Source organism: Delphinapterus leucas, chromosome 19 (genome assembly GCF_059928025.1).
Source record: "Delphinapterus leucas isolate spDelLeu-1000000601 "Yukka" chromosome 19, BTC_Dleu_Yukka2, whole genome shotgun sequence".
Classification (NCBI taxonomy): domain Eukaryota; kingdom Metazoa; phylum Chordata; class Mammalia; order Artiodactyla; family Monodontidae; genus Delphinapterus; species Delphinapterus leucas.
This window is the reverse complement of record NC_143147.1, coordinates 12,625,477-12,642,830: the sequence shown is the minus strand read 5'-3', so window position 1 is coordinate 12,642,830 and position 17,354 is coordinate 12,625,477. Positions and strand designations below refer to the sequence as shown.

The window sequence follows — 17,354 nt, the reverse complement described above, 5'->3', positions numbered from 1 at the left end:
TGCCATGAGACTGCATGAGGTCCCTGGACAGGAAGGTTGACAGATAAAAGAAAGCTGAGGGCTGAGTCCAAAGTTTCAGGGTCTGGGATATGGGCAGGGGCCAGGAGAGAAGACCAAGAAGAAGCAGTCAGTGATGTAGAAGGAAAACCTAGAGAGAAGAGCATCCTGGAAGCAAGTCAAAGAAAAGTTTCAGAGAAAAGGGAGGGACAAACTTTGTCAAATGTTTCTGAGGCTACGTAAGGTGAAGACTGAGAATTGACCATTGGATTTGGTAAACTAGAAGTTATTGATGACCTGGGTAAGAACTATGGTGGAGTGATGGGGCAGTAATTCAGGGAAGATTGGGTTCAAGAGAAAAGGGAAGGAGAGAACGTGGAAACAGCTGTAGTTAAGGAGATCAGAGAAATGGGGTGGGAGCGGGAAGGGATTGGAGGGGCAGGAAGGCTTTTTTTTATAGCTGATGGAAATGATCAAGAAGAGAGGGAAAATCCAATGATGCAGGGAAGGGGATGATTGACTGATAATGACTTTGGTATTGAAAAGAGAATGAGGCTATGGGATTCAAACAGAGGGGCTGGCCTTAGAGAGGAGCCTTTCCATTCATCCATGGTAATTCAAGGGAAGACAAAGTATAGGGCCCTGAAGTTGGTAGATGAGTTGGCGGGAGGCTGTGAAATTCTCTTCAGAGCAAGCTCAGTTGCTTGGATGAAGATTCAGAATAGTTAGGGTGAAATTTAATAAGGGTTGTGTTTTTTTCAGGTGAGTATTAGGGAGAGAGGAAGAAAGGATTTGGAGTGCATGCTAGAGAGTCATGATAATATTGTATATTTGAATGTAAGCAGGGTAAAAAAAAAAAAGGTAAGGATATGAAGGAATTGAGGGATAGTAAAAAGGTGGTAATGATCAGGTGGTTAGACAGGGGTCAATCATTTTTGGAACTGGCGAACTAAAGATGAGAGATAGTGGTCGGAAAGTAGTATCCTTAGAATTAAGATAATGGAGGACTGGATGACCTGTATGGAAAGGTCTAGGGTGTGGCCATAGGAGGGAGTGGCCGAGTTAGGATGAGTTAGAATGGGAAGAGAGGAGGTCGTGGAACTACAAGTCAAGGGCATTGCAAGGGTTTTCTCAGTGGAAAGTGAAATTCCTGAGATCAGAACTGACAATGGGCAGGTGCTCAGATCTTGTAGGAATGAGGGGAGCGACCCGGGGTCTCTGGATGTGACTACTATAAGAAGGCATAGTGGAATATTCAGTCTGGCAGTATGACCTTCAAAACCAAGGGTAGTGGGGAGCAATGGCATAGAAGATAAATAAAGAGCAGGGAGGACCCCCCGCCTCCCAAGGCCTAGTGGAACAAGGGGTATGGGAATGAAAAAAATAGCCACTTCTTGAGAGGATGACAGAGGAAGCCGTGTCCTTAGCAGGAGTTTGGAGCTTTTCTTAGTGGTGGATTCTAGACCCAAACAGGTTTGGACTCCTAGTGCTGCCTGCCTGGGGTGGCCCAGATTGCCCCTTTTTGGAGGCATCTTCTCTTCTACCAAAGACGATTCTGTGATGCAGTGTTTCACAGTTGTTCCATGCGCAGGCTTTGGAGTTCAACTGCCTTGATTCAAATCCTGTATTCCTGCTCTCCTGCTTTTTAACTCCATGAACTTAGGCTAATCGATTCACCTTTCCTTGCCTAAGTTTCCTCATCAGAAAATAGGCGTGGCCATGGCTTTAATTATGGGGTTGTTGTGAAGATCAATGGAATCGATATAGGTACAGTGCTTGGAACGGCGCCTAGAACATGGTTAAGCGTGCATACTAGTTTTTGCTACTAATATGATTACTTTTAAAATTAGTCTTCTGCTCGGTTCCTTGTTCTGGAGCAGGCTGCTTGTTCTGTTAGGACAGAAAGGTGAATCAAATGTTTAGAGATACAACCGAAGATACAGAGATTTTGCTGATAATGGACCATGAGTTCCAGAGGACCCAATGAGAGGATCTGGGGAGTTAGGGGTAGTCAGGTTAGGAGATGGACAGAGGTTTAAGCGAGGAGAAGCAGGGTGATGAGGGTTGAGTTTAGGAAGCCTTAGGGCTTCCTGTGCAGAAGTGAGCAGAGATTAAAAGCCAGGTGGAATCAGTCCTGTTGGGGTCCAGGTAAGAAGGAAGGGGGACAGGGAGCCCTGGGATTTCCTGCAGGTCGGCTGGGGAAGGGCACGGCTGGGTGAGGGGAGATATTGCCTGGACAGGGCAGAACTCGGGGCTCCCTCTTCACTTCTGCCAGTGGAAGTCATTAGCGTGGTTCAAGGCTCTGTCCCTGGCGACTAGCATCGTATGCTTGGTGGGAGGAGAACCCCTCTACATCCTTGCTCAAGAAATAAAAGATGCTTCTGGGGATCAACACATGAGTTTTCCCGCCAGCCCAGCCTCTTCCAACACCTCACACCACCCTTCTGGAAGCCTGTTTAATCCCTTGCTCAGATTTCCTCTGAATTGCACCAGGCATCTCATCACGGCTCTGTACCTGTGATTGTGTTGCTTGTAGATAGTTGTACTTGTAGCTCACCTCACCCAGAGCTGAGATAAAAGGTGTCATGTAATGTTCCCAAAGCCACCTCTCTCGCTGCCTGAGCAGGTGCTACTGCTGCAGAATTACCAACGATGTTAAAATCGAGGCCATAAGGACTTGTTGAGCGTTGTCGTTTTCTTATGGGACAGATAGTTCCTATTTTCCTTGGCTCGACGCTCACGATTTCGTCAGACACAAAGCCCTCCCGCTGCCATCAACCCCGTGGCTGCACGGCTGTCTGCTCTTGGGTTAACTCTGATGAGCTCACCGAAGTCCCGGGTCCTAGCGGACAGCACTGCTGTAGACAGTAATCCAGGGATCGCAGACTGGATGGAAAGTTACCCACAGGCATATGCTGTTTGGCTCTCATAGTGATCAGGAACTTTCGTGTAAAATTCCAGACTTAACGGCTTTTTTTTGGAAAATCAGGAGACCCAGCCACAAGGACTCTGAGATCCTACATGGCAACCATTGGCTGGAGTTGAGTCGTGGCGCCCCCTGCAGACAGAGCACATGCTCTCTGAGTCACTAGAGACCCCTGCACGTGTGCTCCTTGGGGCTGTAACATTCGTGCTATGGGTCTGCTTCTCCTACAGTCACTGGCATTTATAACTTGAGCTACCCAACCTGGGTAAAGGGCCATCTGAGGGCATGTGCAGAGTGTAAAGGAATCCGTGAATGATTAATGAGTGCCTGGAATATTGATGTGAGGCCAGTGGGCAGCACTCGGACTCTTCCTGGCTGTTAATGAGAGTAAACAACTTACATAATCTCTTAAAAAAAAAAAAAAGACCTAATTAATTGACATATTCTGCTCCTCCTGGAAATTTTAAACTTACATCAGAAGCATGGGAAACTGTGGCTTAAACCCTTACCTTATGCTTGAGAATACCGTGGTTATCAAAGTAGAAAAGTGCCTGATTCTTTCCCAGGACAGTGGAGAATTTCACAGCTCCCTTATTCTTTCATGCTGTAGCGACACCAATTATCACCTGCTGGATTCTTCAAGGTGTAGTGTGTGTGTGTGTGTGTGTGTGTGTGTGTGTGTGTGTGTGTTTTGCCACCCAGAGCTTTCGGGAACAGGAAGTGGAGTTTTGCATTTTCTGTAACAGCAGTGTAAAAAATTGAACAGTCTCGTAACAGAGGTTATTCTTTTCCCCCTGAGAACAGCTCAGCCTCTCACTAGCTGGGATCTTGAGCAAATTATTTAACCTCCTCAGTTTTTGCCTCTCTACATCCGAGGGTAATGGTTTTACCTCACAGTGTTTTTGTGAGGGTTAAATATAATGTTTTCCGTGCAAGTGCCTGGCGTGGAGCCTTGCGCTGAGAAGGTTCTAAAGAGAGTATTTCTGTTCAGGGCATTCACAAGCAAAGACCCTGAGCAGAGTGGGAACCCCAGGGAATGCTGACACAATGAACCCCCAAAAGTCCAGACTGAGAACAGTGGTCTGAAGGATAGGGATGTTCTGCCTGATTGAAGAAGCGCAGACAGGCTGGAGAGAGGGCAGCTGTGCACCTGCTGATGTGGGTTACCAGCCCAGGGAGGTTTCTCTTCCTTTAAGAACCAGGTTTAAAGCATTGCTGCCCAAAGCAGTAATTTCCCCTGGGAACAAGTGAAGAAAAATTCTTTGGCCACAACTCCCTGACTCTGATTTCTATTTGCTTGCGGCCATTTCCCCGAGGGAGGTGGCCCAATCAGCTTGGGTTTTCTAAAATGGTCCAGATGCCTCCTTCCCCAGTAGTCATCAACCTTGACAAGTAACAAGTGTTTGGGGAGCGCCTTCTCATGGCCAGGTGCTGCTTTAGGTTCCAGGATACAATGATGATCAAGACATGCCTTTGCCCTTAAATAGCTGACAGTCTAGTGGAGGAGATAAATAGGGAAACAGACAGTTAAATACAGCCTGATAAGTGGCACAACTGGGGTTCACTCAGGATGCCATGGAAGTTCAGGGAAGGACAATTAAGTCAATTTGGGAAAATTCGGGAAGCCTTTCTGGAAGATGTAAGTTCAAGTTGAGACGTGAAGGATACGTAGAGATAGCCAGGCCCATTCAGGCAGAGGGAGAAGCTTGTGCAAAGGCCCCGGGGCAAGACAATATGGTGGGTTTAGAGCCCTGCTGGTGGTTTTCCTGACTGTGGGGCTGCTAGGGAGTCCCAAGGGACTGGTCAAGGGAGCAAGGCCCCATTGTGAAAAGCTTTGTTTGCCATACTAAGGACTTTGAACTTGATCCTTGAATTTTTCCAGCCATCCCAACATCTGGGGGCCCAGTCTGCATCTCTGAGATGGCTTCACATACCCAGAAGTGGCACATGCACAGCTCCCCTTTCGAAATGCACAGTCACACTATTTGTCACCTGGTCAGGGATGGCTGCATTCCTGGTACAGAAAGAAGACGACATAGGCACGTACATTTCCCACTTTCAGGGGCAGGTCCCATTCACATATGTTCCATGGTCAGAACAGTGCACCCCAGATTTTGGTTTGCACAAACTAGAATTTATATATACAGCATTAAACATTCATATAAAATTTATATATGAAGATTTATATACAGCCTACTACTCTTGCTGTTATCGCTGACCTACCTGTCCTCCCATCTTTGGCTCTCAGGGGTTTAAAATATTGTAAGTGTTCATCCCATAGACCTCCAACTCAGGTTTGCAAAGTAAAGGGTAAGGCTCTTGTTTTTCCATAACTGAATTTGGGTTCTGTCTCCAGTTCCACACCTCTGTCCATGGAAACCCAATGGTAGTCATTCCAGGACAAACTCAACCAATTCAAGGTTTTCTCGATTCATTCACATTTCTCCCCTTTCTTCCTTCCTCCATGATTGAACCTAATTTCCAGGAGACTTGAGGGCTGTCCAGGCGTTGGAGCGGCGTTTGGTTCTAGGCCATGGTGTCTTCTCTTCTACAGCTGCCACTATGGCCTCACTCTCACTGGCCCTGACTGTCACTGCCCGTCCTTGCCAGGCTCCTTGGGGATGTCTGAGCCTTCATCTCTTCCCTAGTGGTTGGTCCACAAAGGTCGCTCTGAATCTCCACGAGCTGACCAGGGGCCACTAGGGCCCACCAGCCCTAAAAATTGCATGAGAAGCATTCAGTCTCTCGCCTTCCCATGTGGAGCCTGACGGGTCAGGCCCATTTCCCTAGACCCTGGAGTCAGTTCTCCATCCCTGTGGCTCCATGGAAGGATACAGGTGGAGAGTCCCAAGGCCCTGCTCCGCATGGAAGCTGTGATTCCTTCTGCTCTTGAACTTACAGTACTCCTCCATCCCTATAGACAGACCTGACCTCAAAGGGGCAAGACAGGAGCCCCACCTCAGGACCACTTATAATTTCCCCCTTTTCTCACTTTAGGGGATTTTAATATAATATGAGTGGTGATAAAACTGGCTCTAACCGATCATGAATTCTTCTTGCTTACTTTTTTGGAAGTAAACTTTCTGTGCTGGGTTTTTACGGGCTCTGCTTTGGAACTCCAGTATCCCTTTCTCTCAGGCTTTTGCCTCTGCCTTGGGTTCAAACATTCATTTTGAAACGTGAAAGCTGAGCATGGATTTATTTATTTTTTTCCCTTCTTTACCGTTGTGACAACCTTCCTCAAAGGCATTTGGAATAGAACAGTCTCACAGTTGGTCAACAGAAGGTAGAGATAAAGGAGTAGCCAGCAAAACTCCCGTGGGTTTTACCTCCATAATAGAAGTATCCTTCAGCAGCAGGGTTACCCATCGTGTATAATAAACAGGGAGCACTTGTCTGATTTGAGATCTGCAAGGGGACTGCAGCAGGAAGAGGATGAGCTGAGTGCTGTCCGTGGTCTAGAACGCCAGGGGCAAAGGATCCACTTACTTTCTTCCCTACTAAAACCACTAAACATAAAATAAATAAGCAACAAAGATGTACTATATAGCATAGGGAATCATACCAATATCTTGCAATAACCTATAATGGAATAAAATCTGCAAAAAAAACCCACAAAAAAAAATCTGAATCACATTGCTGTGCATCGGAAGCACAATATTGTAAATCAGCTACAATAAAAAAGAAGAATAAAATCTCACACAAATGAAAGCAAGGCGTATCGGAAGGCAAGTGCGTGACAGAAACGCTATGCTAGCAAAAACGTCCGCTGAAACCTCTATTTCTATCTCTTTCTCTGTCTCTATCTCTGCCTCCATCTCTATTTCAACTCTTTACAAGCCTGTGCACCCAGGAGAATGTGATAGTTGCTGCTTACTGTACCCTCTAGAGGCAAAAGAATGGCCAACCCAGTTGTGTCCAGCGAACCCACTGCAGAGTTGGACCAAAGCACACCAGCTGCTTCCTGGTTGCTTTCTCAGCCTGACGTTTGGATCTGGGAGCGTTCTATCCACAGGGCTCTTAGGAACAGGATCCCAGCACACAGTGTAGAGAGGAAGTCTCTTGGTCCTCACTGCAGTGTGTTTGTGGATGTCTGTCTAATGGGTATCAGAGACTTCCTTTTCACTTGTTCTCCAAGGTTGGGCATGAGGGTTGTCAGTTTATTCGTTTGCTTGTTTCTTTTTAATGTTAAGTGGGAGAATTGAGCCTTGATCAAAGAGAGCATAGGGTGGTCTCAAGTAGAAAAGTCCTTGGGTCAGCCTCAGAGGTTGAGCTCATTGTGAACCCAAAACTCAAAGGATAACATTCTAGCTTTAAATGCAAAGTGTACCTTCAAGTGACTGGGTCATCCTTGATCCCTGGAGGTCTCTGTGGTGTTCTGGGCCAGAATGGGTGTCTTACATCACAAATCATGTTTATTGGTCTCTGGTGCTGGTGTGCTGTAAAGAGTTAACCCAGAGGGCTTGGGGTGCTTCAACCCTGCACGTTCCAAAGAAACGACTGGCCCTTGACCAGAGGGATCTTCTAAGTCCTCGGAGTATTCTGCTTGATAAGAGTGTTTTTGTATACCTGGGGCCTTGGGCTACCCCAGATAGTTTATGGCTACAATGTGATTTATAATGAATGTGTGCCTTTGTTTGCCTGGGGACCTGGGCCATGCTGTATCAGTTTGACCTCTGGAAGTGCTGAAGACAGGGTAGCTAAGGTCAGTCATGTGGGTATTTCATGCCTAGGTGACTGACTCCCAAGAAAAACCTTGGACCTGAAAGCTCAGGTAAGCTTCCCTGGCTGGCAGTACTTCCCAGGTGCTATCACACATCATTACTGGGAGGATTACGTCCTGTTTGGGCTACTCTACTGAGAGAGGGCAGCTGGAAGGCCATGTCTGGTTTCTCCTGGACTCTGCCCTCTGTACCTCTTTCCTTTGCAAGTTTGAGCCTGTATCCTTTCGCTGTCATAAACCATAACCATGAGTGTCAGAGCTTTCCTGAGTCCTATGAGTCCTTCTGGTGAATCACTGAACCTGAGGATGGTCTTGGGAGCCCCTGACCCAACTGGGAACCTTTCAAAGGGAGAGATGCCACTTCTTGCCAAATTTCAGAGGTTCCACGGCCCTTGCAAAATTTTTTCCAGTTGGCTTCAGGCTGGTTCTTCCTCACGTGAACCCTTCTGGACAGTTAAATTTTCCTGCGATTCTGAGGTCCCTGACTCCTGGCCCTCTGACCCTTGTTGTTGAGTCATTCAACTTTGCAGTCGCAGATTGCTCTGACTTCCTCAGCCCCAATGACTCAACTTCCATTCACCTCAGCAATCCACGTCCACTGCCACCTCCTACACCTTGTTCATCACTTGGGACGGCTCAGCCTACAAAACAATATGCTCAGAAATCTAGCATTACAACCTCTTTGGGCCAGATGTTTAAGAGCATGAGTTGTGGGGTTAGTCAAGTCCAGAGTGACTTAACTTCCTTGCGCTGTAGTTACTTTCCTGTAAAGTGAGAGAGGACCCAATGGAACCATACACGTAAAGCTCTGAGTTAATGCCTGGTGCATACATGCCTGGGATTACAATAAGAGCTACTGTTACCAGGCTTGTGATGGTTATTAACTTTATGTGCCAGTTTGACTCGGCCATAGGATGCCCAGATATCTGCTTAAATATCACTTCTGCCTGTGAGGGCGTTCCCAGAAGAGACCGGCATTTGAATCTGTGGACTCAGTAAAGCAGGTGGCCCTCCTCGGTGTGGGTGGGCATCATCCAGTGCCCATGGGCATTGATTCACGGGCCGGAGTAGAAGAAAAGGGCAGAGGAAGGTAGCCTTTTCTCTCTCTGCCTGACTGCCTAAACAGAGACGTTGGTCTTCTCCTGGCAGTGGCCTTAGACTCACAATCCTGGCTCTACCAGTTCTCAGGCTTTCAGACTTGGAATGGCACTACAGCGCCGTTTTCCTGGGGCTCCAGCTTGAAGTCGGCAGGTCACAGGACTTCTTAGCTTCCATAATTGCATGTCAGTTCCTTATAATGAGACTTATTATAAGGAATTGGTTCTGTTTCTCTAGAGGACCTTGACTAATACAAAGCCTTATGGCTACGTGCTGGATATATTTGACACCTGATTTTGCAGGCTGTCAGACCTCTCTTGGCCTTGCCCATCTCCCCTTCTTAGGCTAGATTTAATCACCCATGTCTTCGAGTGCCCTCTCATCCAATCCTTCCTCACCCTCAGCTCCTTGACCTCCTTCCACAGCTGCACCTCCATCCCCAGTGCTGTGTCAATCCAAATGCTTGTTTTCACTCTCCCTGGCCCGGGGCTGCTGGACAATACTTGGGAAAAAATCACATCACCATGCTGAAGTGGTTCCATTACACATTTATGAGCCTCTCAGCCTCTGCTGGGCTGCCACTGCTGCTCGCTTATCTTTTAATTATCTCTAGTTGACCTTCTCTTACTTTCCCTTCAGCGGCTGCCCCTGACCTCCACCCACTTCACCCAACCCACCGTCATCTCCTCATTCCCAGCTCATGGGGGAAGCTGGGGCTCTACAGAGATAATGGAGACCCTCAGAGATGATCTATGTCATGTATGCCCCTTGGTCTTCTTAATTTGTCTGTATTTTTACCTATATTTGCTTCCTTCATGATTCTATTTGAAGGAGTTATTACTCATCGCCAAAGTTAACCTTTCTAGCAGTAACTGCTGACTCCTTTGCTTCCTGGTTTTTTTCTCTAGAAAAAAATTTTTGTTTGTTTGTTTGTTGCGCGGTACGCGGGCCTCTCACTGTCGCGGCCTCTCTTGTTGCGGAGCACAGGCTCCGGACGCGCAGGCTCAGCGGCCATGGCTCACGGGCCCAGCCGCTCCGCGGCATGTGGGATCTTCCCGGACTGGGGCACGAACCCGTGTCCCCTGCATCGGCAGGTGGACTCTCAACCACTGTGCCACCAGGGAAGCCCAATTTGTCTATATTTTTACCTATATTTGCTTCCTTCATGATTCTATTTGAAGGAGTTATTACTCATTGCCAAAGTTAACCTTTCTAGCAGTAACTGCTGACTCCTTTGCTTCCTGGTTTTTTCTCTAGAAAAAATTTAATTCCCTCTCTCATATATCCTCCTTCTCGCTCTCTCTCATTCTCTCTCTCTTTCTCCCCCTGCCCCCCAAACCCCAGGCTTTTCTCCCTGATATACAGCTATGCCCACATTTCTCTGCCTCATCCTTTTCCCTTTTCTTTCTACACTGCTTATCTTTCAAGATCTGCCCCATGGGTCCCTATCTTCCCACTGCCTAAGTAGTTCCTACTCGCTCTGTCAAGTGGTCCTTGCCTTTGCTGCCCAGTGGCACCCTATGGGGGCCATAACTCATTCATTTTTAAATTTCTGGTTCCCAACAGACATCCTAGAACACTGCAAGAGGCCAGTGGGCATCTGCTAGTGGAACCAGGAAGGATGATGTGCGGGTGGTCCAGAGAGAAAGGAAGAGTAGAAGCAGGGACACGACGGCACTCTGTGGCGGGAGAGCAGGACTTGGCATCTGTGTGTCATGTGAAGCAAGGACTGGAGTTGCTCACAAAATCTTCCCTGCTCCGGGTGTCAGGAACAGAATGCTGAGCTGGGCAGCGCCTGTGTCTGACATAATATGTTATACATTACGGTTTTATGCTCGTGTGCTGGGAAGGAGCAGACTTGGATTATCTCGCTGCCCCAGGAAATAGCCATGTAGTAAGCGGTAATGGGATCAATGTGCATGAACTGAAATTCTCTATCCCCTCCCAGGGAAAAGAGCAGTGGGAAGAATTCTCTCTCAGGGAGAAGGTGTGTGGGCCTCAACGTTGGGGATAAAGAGAGACCTGTTAAATCAGGTGACGGCTTTGGGAGCTGCCAGAACAGAAGGTGGTGCCAGAGCCCCCCAGGCTGGACCACTTTTCCACCTGCCTCTCTGGCCAATTGTGCTAAGTGAGGTTCTCTTCTGGTGTAAGAGGGACGTTACCAGCCCTTTCTTCAGGGCACAAAGCTGCACAAAGCTTCTTTCCGTTTTTCTTCCCACTTCTTTTTACTCACTGGCACTTCTGTGTCTTAGATTTTTTGCCCACATTGCTGTTACAGCAACTTTCAACCATATAATGTCGTAGATATTTGGCATTGAGGATTTAACACTAGTGACTTCTACTTTAGGCATCGTATCCCAAAGAGCCATGGCATGCAGTAGTTTGTCATGTTGCTAACGTATGAGTCTGTATGACCTGCTCTGTGATGGCGGGGGCGGGAGTTAGTTAGCAAGTTAGTGAGCCTGGTCACCTGCCCAACCTATGCATTTCATTATTGCTTTTTTATTCATTCATTCGACAAATATTCTTTGAGTATCTAGTATATGCCAGCCCCTATGTTAGGATGCTAGGTTGGCTATAAAGTGGGCAATGAAAAGGTTCTAGGCTCCCGTGGACTATACCTTTGGGAGGAGGATGAGGGGAGGGAAGAAGAATAAACAAAACAATTAATTTCATGTGGTGATATGTTCTATGAAGAAAATAAAGCCGGGTGATGTGATGGAAAGTGAGAGAGAGAGGTGAGCATTGGAAAGGAGCCCTGCCCACTGCAGCGTTATTCACAGCAGCCAGAAGGTGGAAGCAACCCACGTGTACGTCAGTGGATGGATGGATAAACAAAATGTTGTGTATTCATAAAATGGAATATTATTCAGCCATAAAAAGGAATGGAATTCTGATACATGCTACGATGTGGATGAATCTTAAAAACATTATGAATAAGCCAACACAAATGAAATAAGCCAACACAAAAGGGTAAATATTGCTACAGAGTTTCTGTTTGGGGTGATGAAAAAGTTGTGGAAAGAGGCAGTGGTGGAGGTCACACAACACCGTGAATGTACTTCATGCCACTGATTTGCACACTTAAAAATGGCAAGTTTTGTATTACATATATTTTACCACAATTTAAAAAAAGAGGAAGGAGGGAGATTTGCAGTGAAGAGAAGAGCCGCCATGTGAAGATGGGGGGAGGGGACCATCCTGCTGGAGGGCACATCAAGGGCAAAGACGTCAAGGCAGGAAAGAGCTCGGATTGGTTTTGGTTCTCCGTTGCTTTGTGCGTAGTAACGATCATGAAGTGTTAAAGATGTTTCTTTGTTAAAAAAAAAAAGCTTCGGAAAGGAAGTTGATGGTCACTGCTGGCAGGGGTAGCGAAGCGGTTTAAAAGCAATGGTACGGGCGAGTTTGGGGATTCTCAGAGCTCTCCAAATGCCTTCCGCAGGAAGGCAGAGAGTCCTCTGCAGCTCTCGGTTTGCAGGTCCAGCCTCCCATCCAGCTGTGAGCATCTTGATGCTCCCAAGGTTGTACTGTTTCAATTCTGTGCCTCCTACCCTTGTATTTGGTGAGTGATGGGTGATTAAGTAGACAGCCTGGGAGTCACTTACATGTGGGGCTATGTAGGCTAACATTGCTAAACGAGCAAGCAGGAGAAGTGGATTCTCAGCCTCGTCCTGCCGTTAACTAGCTGTGTGTGTATAGATAAACGGCTTAGTCTATCTGGGCTTCAGATTCTTCCTCCATAAAATGCACGCTTCGGACAACATTAGAGAAAACAGATATACAATACACATACTCCTTTTCACACGTCCGACAGTAGGGCCACATGGTGACGTGTGGACACCCCAGGCCTGAGTGGCCCTCCTCCAAGCCAATATTCCTTACAATTTTTTTCAGTATTTACTTGCCTGGGGAGGTGGAAGAGGTTAAAAGCAACTGATTTTTTTTTTTGTACTAATAAAAATTGTATTTATGAACTTACTTCAACAAGGCAAAGCAGAATCACTGAAAAATTGTTTGTGTGTGTGTGTTCTTGTTTCCTCTTTGGGTTTCTTTAGTCCACTTTAACGTGTATATAATAAAACAAATTTCTTCTTCTGAGAAAAAGGCACTATATCATGGGATATTTAGATTGAGATTTTAAGTTCACTGGGACTGCCTGAGAAAGTTGTAAGAGGTTTCAGTAGAGCTGGGCTTTTAAAATTTTTGTGTCAAGGTGCTGTCTGCTTTGGTGGGAGTGGGACAAATCATATTTAACTGGTTGAGCTCCGTGATGTTTTAGTGTTCGTTTTGGATCAGCATTTCCCAACAGCTGCCCCAAAGGCCTGGAACTCCTGTAGCTGTCCAGGGCAGACATTGCTAATGGATCACAGCACTCCTTCCTGCAGAGCCCAGATGGGACTCCAGCTTTCTCGCCACCACTTCCAGTTATGCATTCTATTGGCCATCCTTGGGCTGGGTGGATGCTGTGATTCCTTCTGACCTCAGTGTTGTAGAGCTCTGTGATCTTAAATTTTGCATGATTTAAAAGTAATCACCGTTTGTCTGGGACCTAAGTAACTGACAGGTAATTTTGTTTCAGACATTTTGATGTTTATGTAAATGTTTGTGTAGAAGAAAATGATGTTGGAAGCTAGAAAAATCCCTCCTAGACATCTTTCCTGGTTTTATAGCATTTAAAAGAAGTGACAATTGAAGGAAATCTTGTGGAAATATTCTGGGCTACTGTCAACTAGTATGGAGAGCAACTGAAGACCTAGAATTCAGAGGGTGGTCCTAGAACCTGGACGGAAGGAAGACCTTGCTTTTCAGGAACCAAACAGCTTTAGCAATGGATTGAGGTAGGAAATGATCTGAGAAGATCTGTTGACAACTGCAAAGCCTTTATTTATGTGAACTACACCAAGCGCCAATCTAAATTAGGTTGAACTTTGAAATAGCCAGTGCTGTAGCAGAATAGCTTTTGCTCCCAAAGGCTGACAATGAGAGTATTTAAGGGAGATGAACACAAGCTTTAGAGATTAAAAAGACATGGTTTTGAATCCTGACTCCTGCAATTACTTGCTGTGGCACCTTGAAATAAGTAATTCATCATCTCTGAGTCTGTTTGCTTATCTGGGCAATGAAGATACTTAACTTTCGGCATGTGGTGAGGCTTAAGTAAGATATCAGTGGTGACACCTGCTGAGGCCCAGAGCAGGCATGGAAATACAGCCTGGGTGATTGCATCAAGCATGAGGAGTGCTTCACGGACACTTTCCAGTAAGGGGTCTGTGGTCGGAGCACTGATGAACTTGGAACCAGAAATTGGGTCTGTGGAGGAGAAACACGAATCAGCTGTACAACGCAACAGGAAAACAATATCAAGAGGCAAATCACAACTTAATCGAGGAAATGAAAATGGATACAACGGGTTTCTATCAAACGGGGCGGGGGGGGGGAGGGGAAGATTATCCTACCGTTGGGATTATAAATCGGCATGGCCATTTGGAAAGGCAGTTTGAAAGTTTTGTCCAATTCCACTCAGCAGTGTACCCCTCCTCCCCTATATGATGGTCCTGCCCTACACAAACCACCAGAAGAGGAGGAAACCCTTGCCCTGGTTTATTTATTCTTTATAAGTTACAAAGTCCTGTCATATGACGTGTGCATTCATCTGTTTGTAATTTATTACCTATTGGAGTGTAAGCTCAGTGAGGTCAGCGTCTTTGTCTCTCATGTTCATAAACATACCATCATGAAATGCAGAACATGAGTGTATAGAAAAGATTCTAGAAAGTTCTAGAGAGAGAAGAAAAAAGAAAACCTTTCATATGAATCATAACAGCAATTCAGAAAATATGTTGTGTTTAAACATACGTAAATGATACCCTACTGTATGCATTATTCTGCAGCTTGCTTTTTCAGTCAGCATTTGGCTTGCAGGTCTAGCCATATAGGTACTTAGAGATCTACAGCTATTCTATTTAACTTCAGATTCTGTCATCACTGCTTTATTGCAGGGGTAGCAAACTCAACCTCTACAGAGGTTATGCAGGACACCTGAATGTGAGGCAGCCTTGGAGGAAGACGTGTTATAATCACGTCTTATGCCTGCCTAATTACATGGCCATATAAAATGTTGTATATGCCAACTAAAATCACCAAACAGAACATTTACCAACGTTATATTTTGCCTAAGAACTAGCAGTTTGCGAACTTTGTCATTGTTTTCTCATACTTAATGTTATGGGTAATCTTTCGTGGGTAACCATTGGTATTTTAGGTTATTTCCTCTTTCCCTCCCAAATTAGGACTAACTTGGGTTACAAATTTGGGGATTAACTTGAGAACACAGGAGATAGGGAAAGGAAGATCGAAATGTCAGTTGCATTTTTTAAAGCTAATTGGAGAAAGTGATTTTAGATCTGTGGCCAAAGGCACTTATAGTGTCTCCTCTTGATTTTGACAGAATCACGGGCAGAGTCACAGTTCACCTGCACATTTCCACCTGAGGTTGGACTCCTACCACCTGGCAGGTAAGGAGACACGGTGCATACTTTTTATAGCTTATGAATTTGACCAGACAGGAGTAGGAGCTGAGCCAGGCAAGCTCAGTTCCCTCTTTCAGAAGCAAATATCAGATAAAGCACTACTCTTAGGCGAAGAAATTAGTAGAGGTGGAGACAAAAGCTAGGAGTGTTATCCTCACAGAAGTTCCTCTTCACTGAAAGCATGAGACTAGTAGGGAGGTTGATTCCCTTAAAAGATAACCAACATTTGGTCTCTGGAAACTTCCCTTCCTCCTCCTCTTTCTTCTCCTTTTCTCTCTTTCATGTAACACATTTAACTAGGACAACTCTTGATCTTGGTTTCTTTTCATTAATTTTTCCAGCTACATGGAGAAAACCTTTTCATTGCTAGCTTTTGGTATTTCTATGAGTCATGGATTCTTTCTTCTGATACATCTTTTTTTTTTTTTTTTTTGCGGTACGCGGGCCTCTCACTGTTGCGGCCTCCCCTGTTGTGGAGCACAGGCTCCGGACGTGCAGGCTCAGCGGCCATGGCTCACGGGCCCAGCCGCTCCGCGGCATGTGGGATCTTCCCGGACCGGGGCGCGAACCCGTGTCCCCTGCATCGGCAGGCGGACTCTCAACCACTGCGTCACCAGGGAAGCCCTGATACATCTTTGATTACTGTTTTTATTCTATTAGTTTTGATCTGTTCTCTGATTCATTATCATTTCTCTTACAATTTTCAACTCTTTGTTTTAAAATTATGTTGATTTCCGTAGGTTTTTTTCATTCCCTCTCATACCTTCATTTTCCTCCTAAAATTCATGTCTCCAGCCCAGACTTCTGTCCTAAGCTTCAGATACATATATCCAATTGTTGTCAAGTTCAATGTATCAAAAAGAAGTTCTTTTTTAAAATTATTATTTTTTAAATTTATTTTTAAAAATTGAAGCATAGTTGATTTACAATATTGTGTTAGTTTCAGGTATACAGCAAAATGATTTGGTTATACATATATATGTATATGTCTATATTCTTTTTTCTATTATTTTTCATTATGGGTTATTACAAGATATTGAATATAGTTCCCTGTGCTGTACAGTAAATCCTTGTTGTTTATCTATTTTATATATAGGAGTGTGCATCTGTTAATCCCATACTCCCAATTTACCCCTCCCCCACATTTCCCTTTGGTAACCGTAAGTTTGTTTTCTATGTCTGTGACTCTGTTTCTGTTTTGTAAATAAGTTTATTTGTACTATTTTTTAGATTCCACATATAAGTGATACCATATGATATTTGCTTTTCCCTGCCTGACTGACTTCACTTAGTATGATAATCTCTGTGTCCATCCACATTGCTGCAAATGGTATTATTTCATTCTTTTTTTATGGCTGAGGGTTGTATATATATGTCTTACATCTTCTTTATCCATTCATCTGTTAATGGATACTTAGGTTGCTTCCGTGTCTTGGCTACTGCCAATAGTGCTGCTATGAATATTGGTGTGAGTGTATCTCAAAAAGAAGTTCTTATCTTCCTCTTAAAACTTGTTCCTTCTCCTGACTTACAGCCTATATACCCTTTAAACCACGTGGATTGAAAAATCATGTCTTCTTTTTAGGATTCATTGAGAAGATTAGATGAGATAATGCAAGTGGCTGCTGCTTAGCTGTCAAGAAAAATGGGGACATAAAAGTCTTCTTGCAGAATGTGAGCCTGCATTAGACTGTAAAGCACAGCTGTTATCCTAGGACTCCTTCACTTCCTGTGTTATGTTCAGAGCTTTCCTTTTGTTCTTGGTAGATTCCTAAGAAAGACTGAAAGGCAAGGAAAAGTTTTGAGTCCCTTATATGCGTCTTAAAACATCTGTATTGTTTCTCATATTCAATTTATGATTTAGATGGGTATAAAATTCCAGGCAGTAAGTTCTGGCAGTAAGTTTTCCCCCAGAATTCTGAAGGTTTTGCTCCATTATATTCCAGTGTCTGATGTTGCTTTAAAGAGGCTTGTTGTGTTTCTGATTTCTTTTCCTTAGCATATAACCCATTATTTTTTCCTTTCTGGGTATTTTTATTTTTTAACTTATTTTTTAGTATAGTTACATACCAATTTTACT

The 17,354-nt window shown here is 45.0% G+C and overlaps 1 protein-coding gene across 2 annotated transcripts in view; it reads left to right on the top strand.

Annotated features, from left to right (window-relative positions):
* Nucleotides 1-17,354, top strand: part of ADPRM (ADP-ribose/CDP-alcohol diphosphatase, manganese dependent) — a 331,886-nt gene that overhangs the window by 161,680 nt on the left and 152,852 nt on the right. For both annotated transcript variants that reach the window (XR_016388840.1, XR_016388841.1), the window contains exon 5: nt 15,193-15,259. The gene's annotated coding sequence lies outside the window, so the exon portion shown is untranslated. The remainder of the gene's footprint in view (nt 1-15,192; nt 15,260-17,354) is intronic.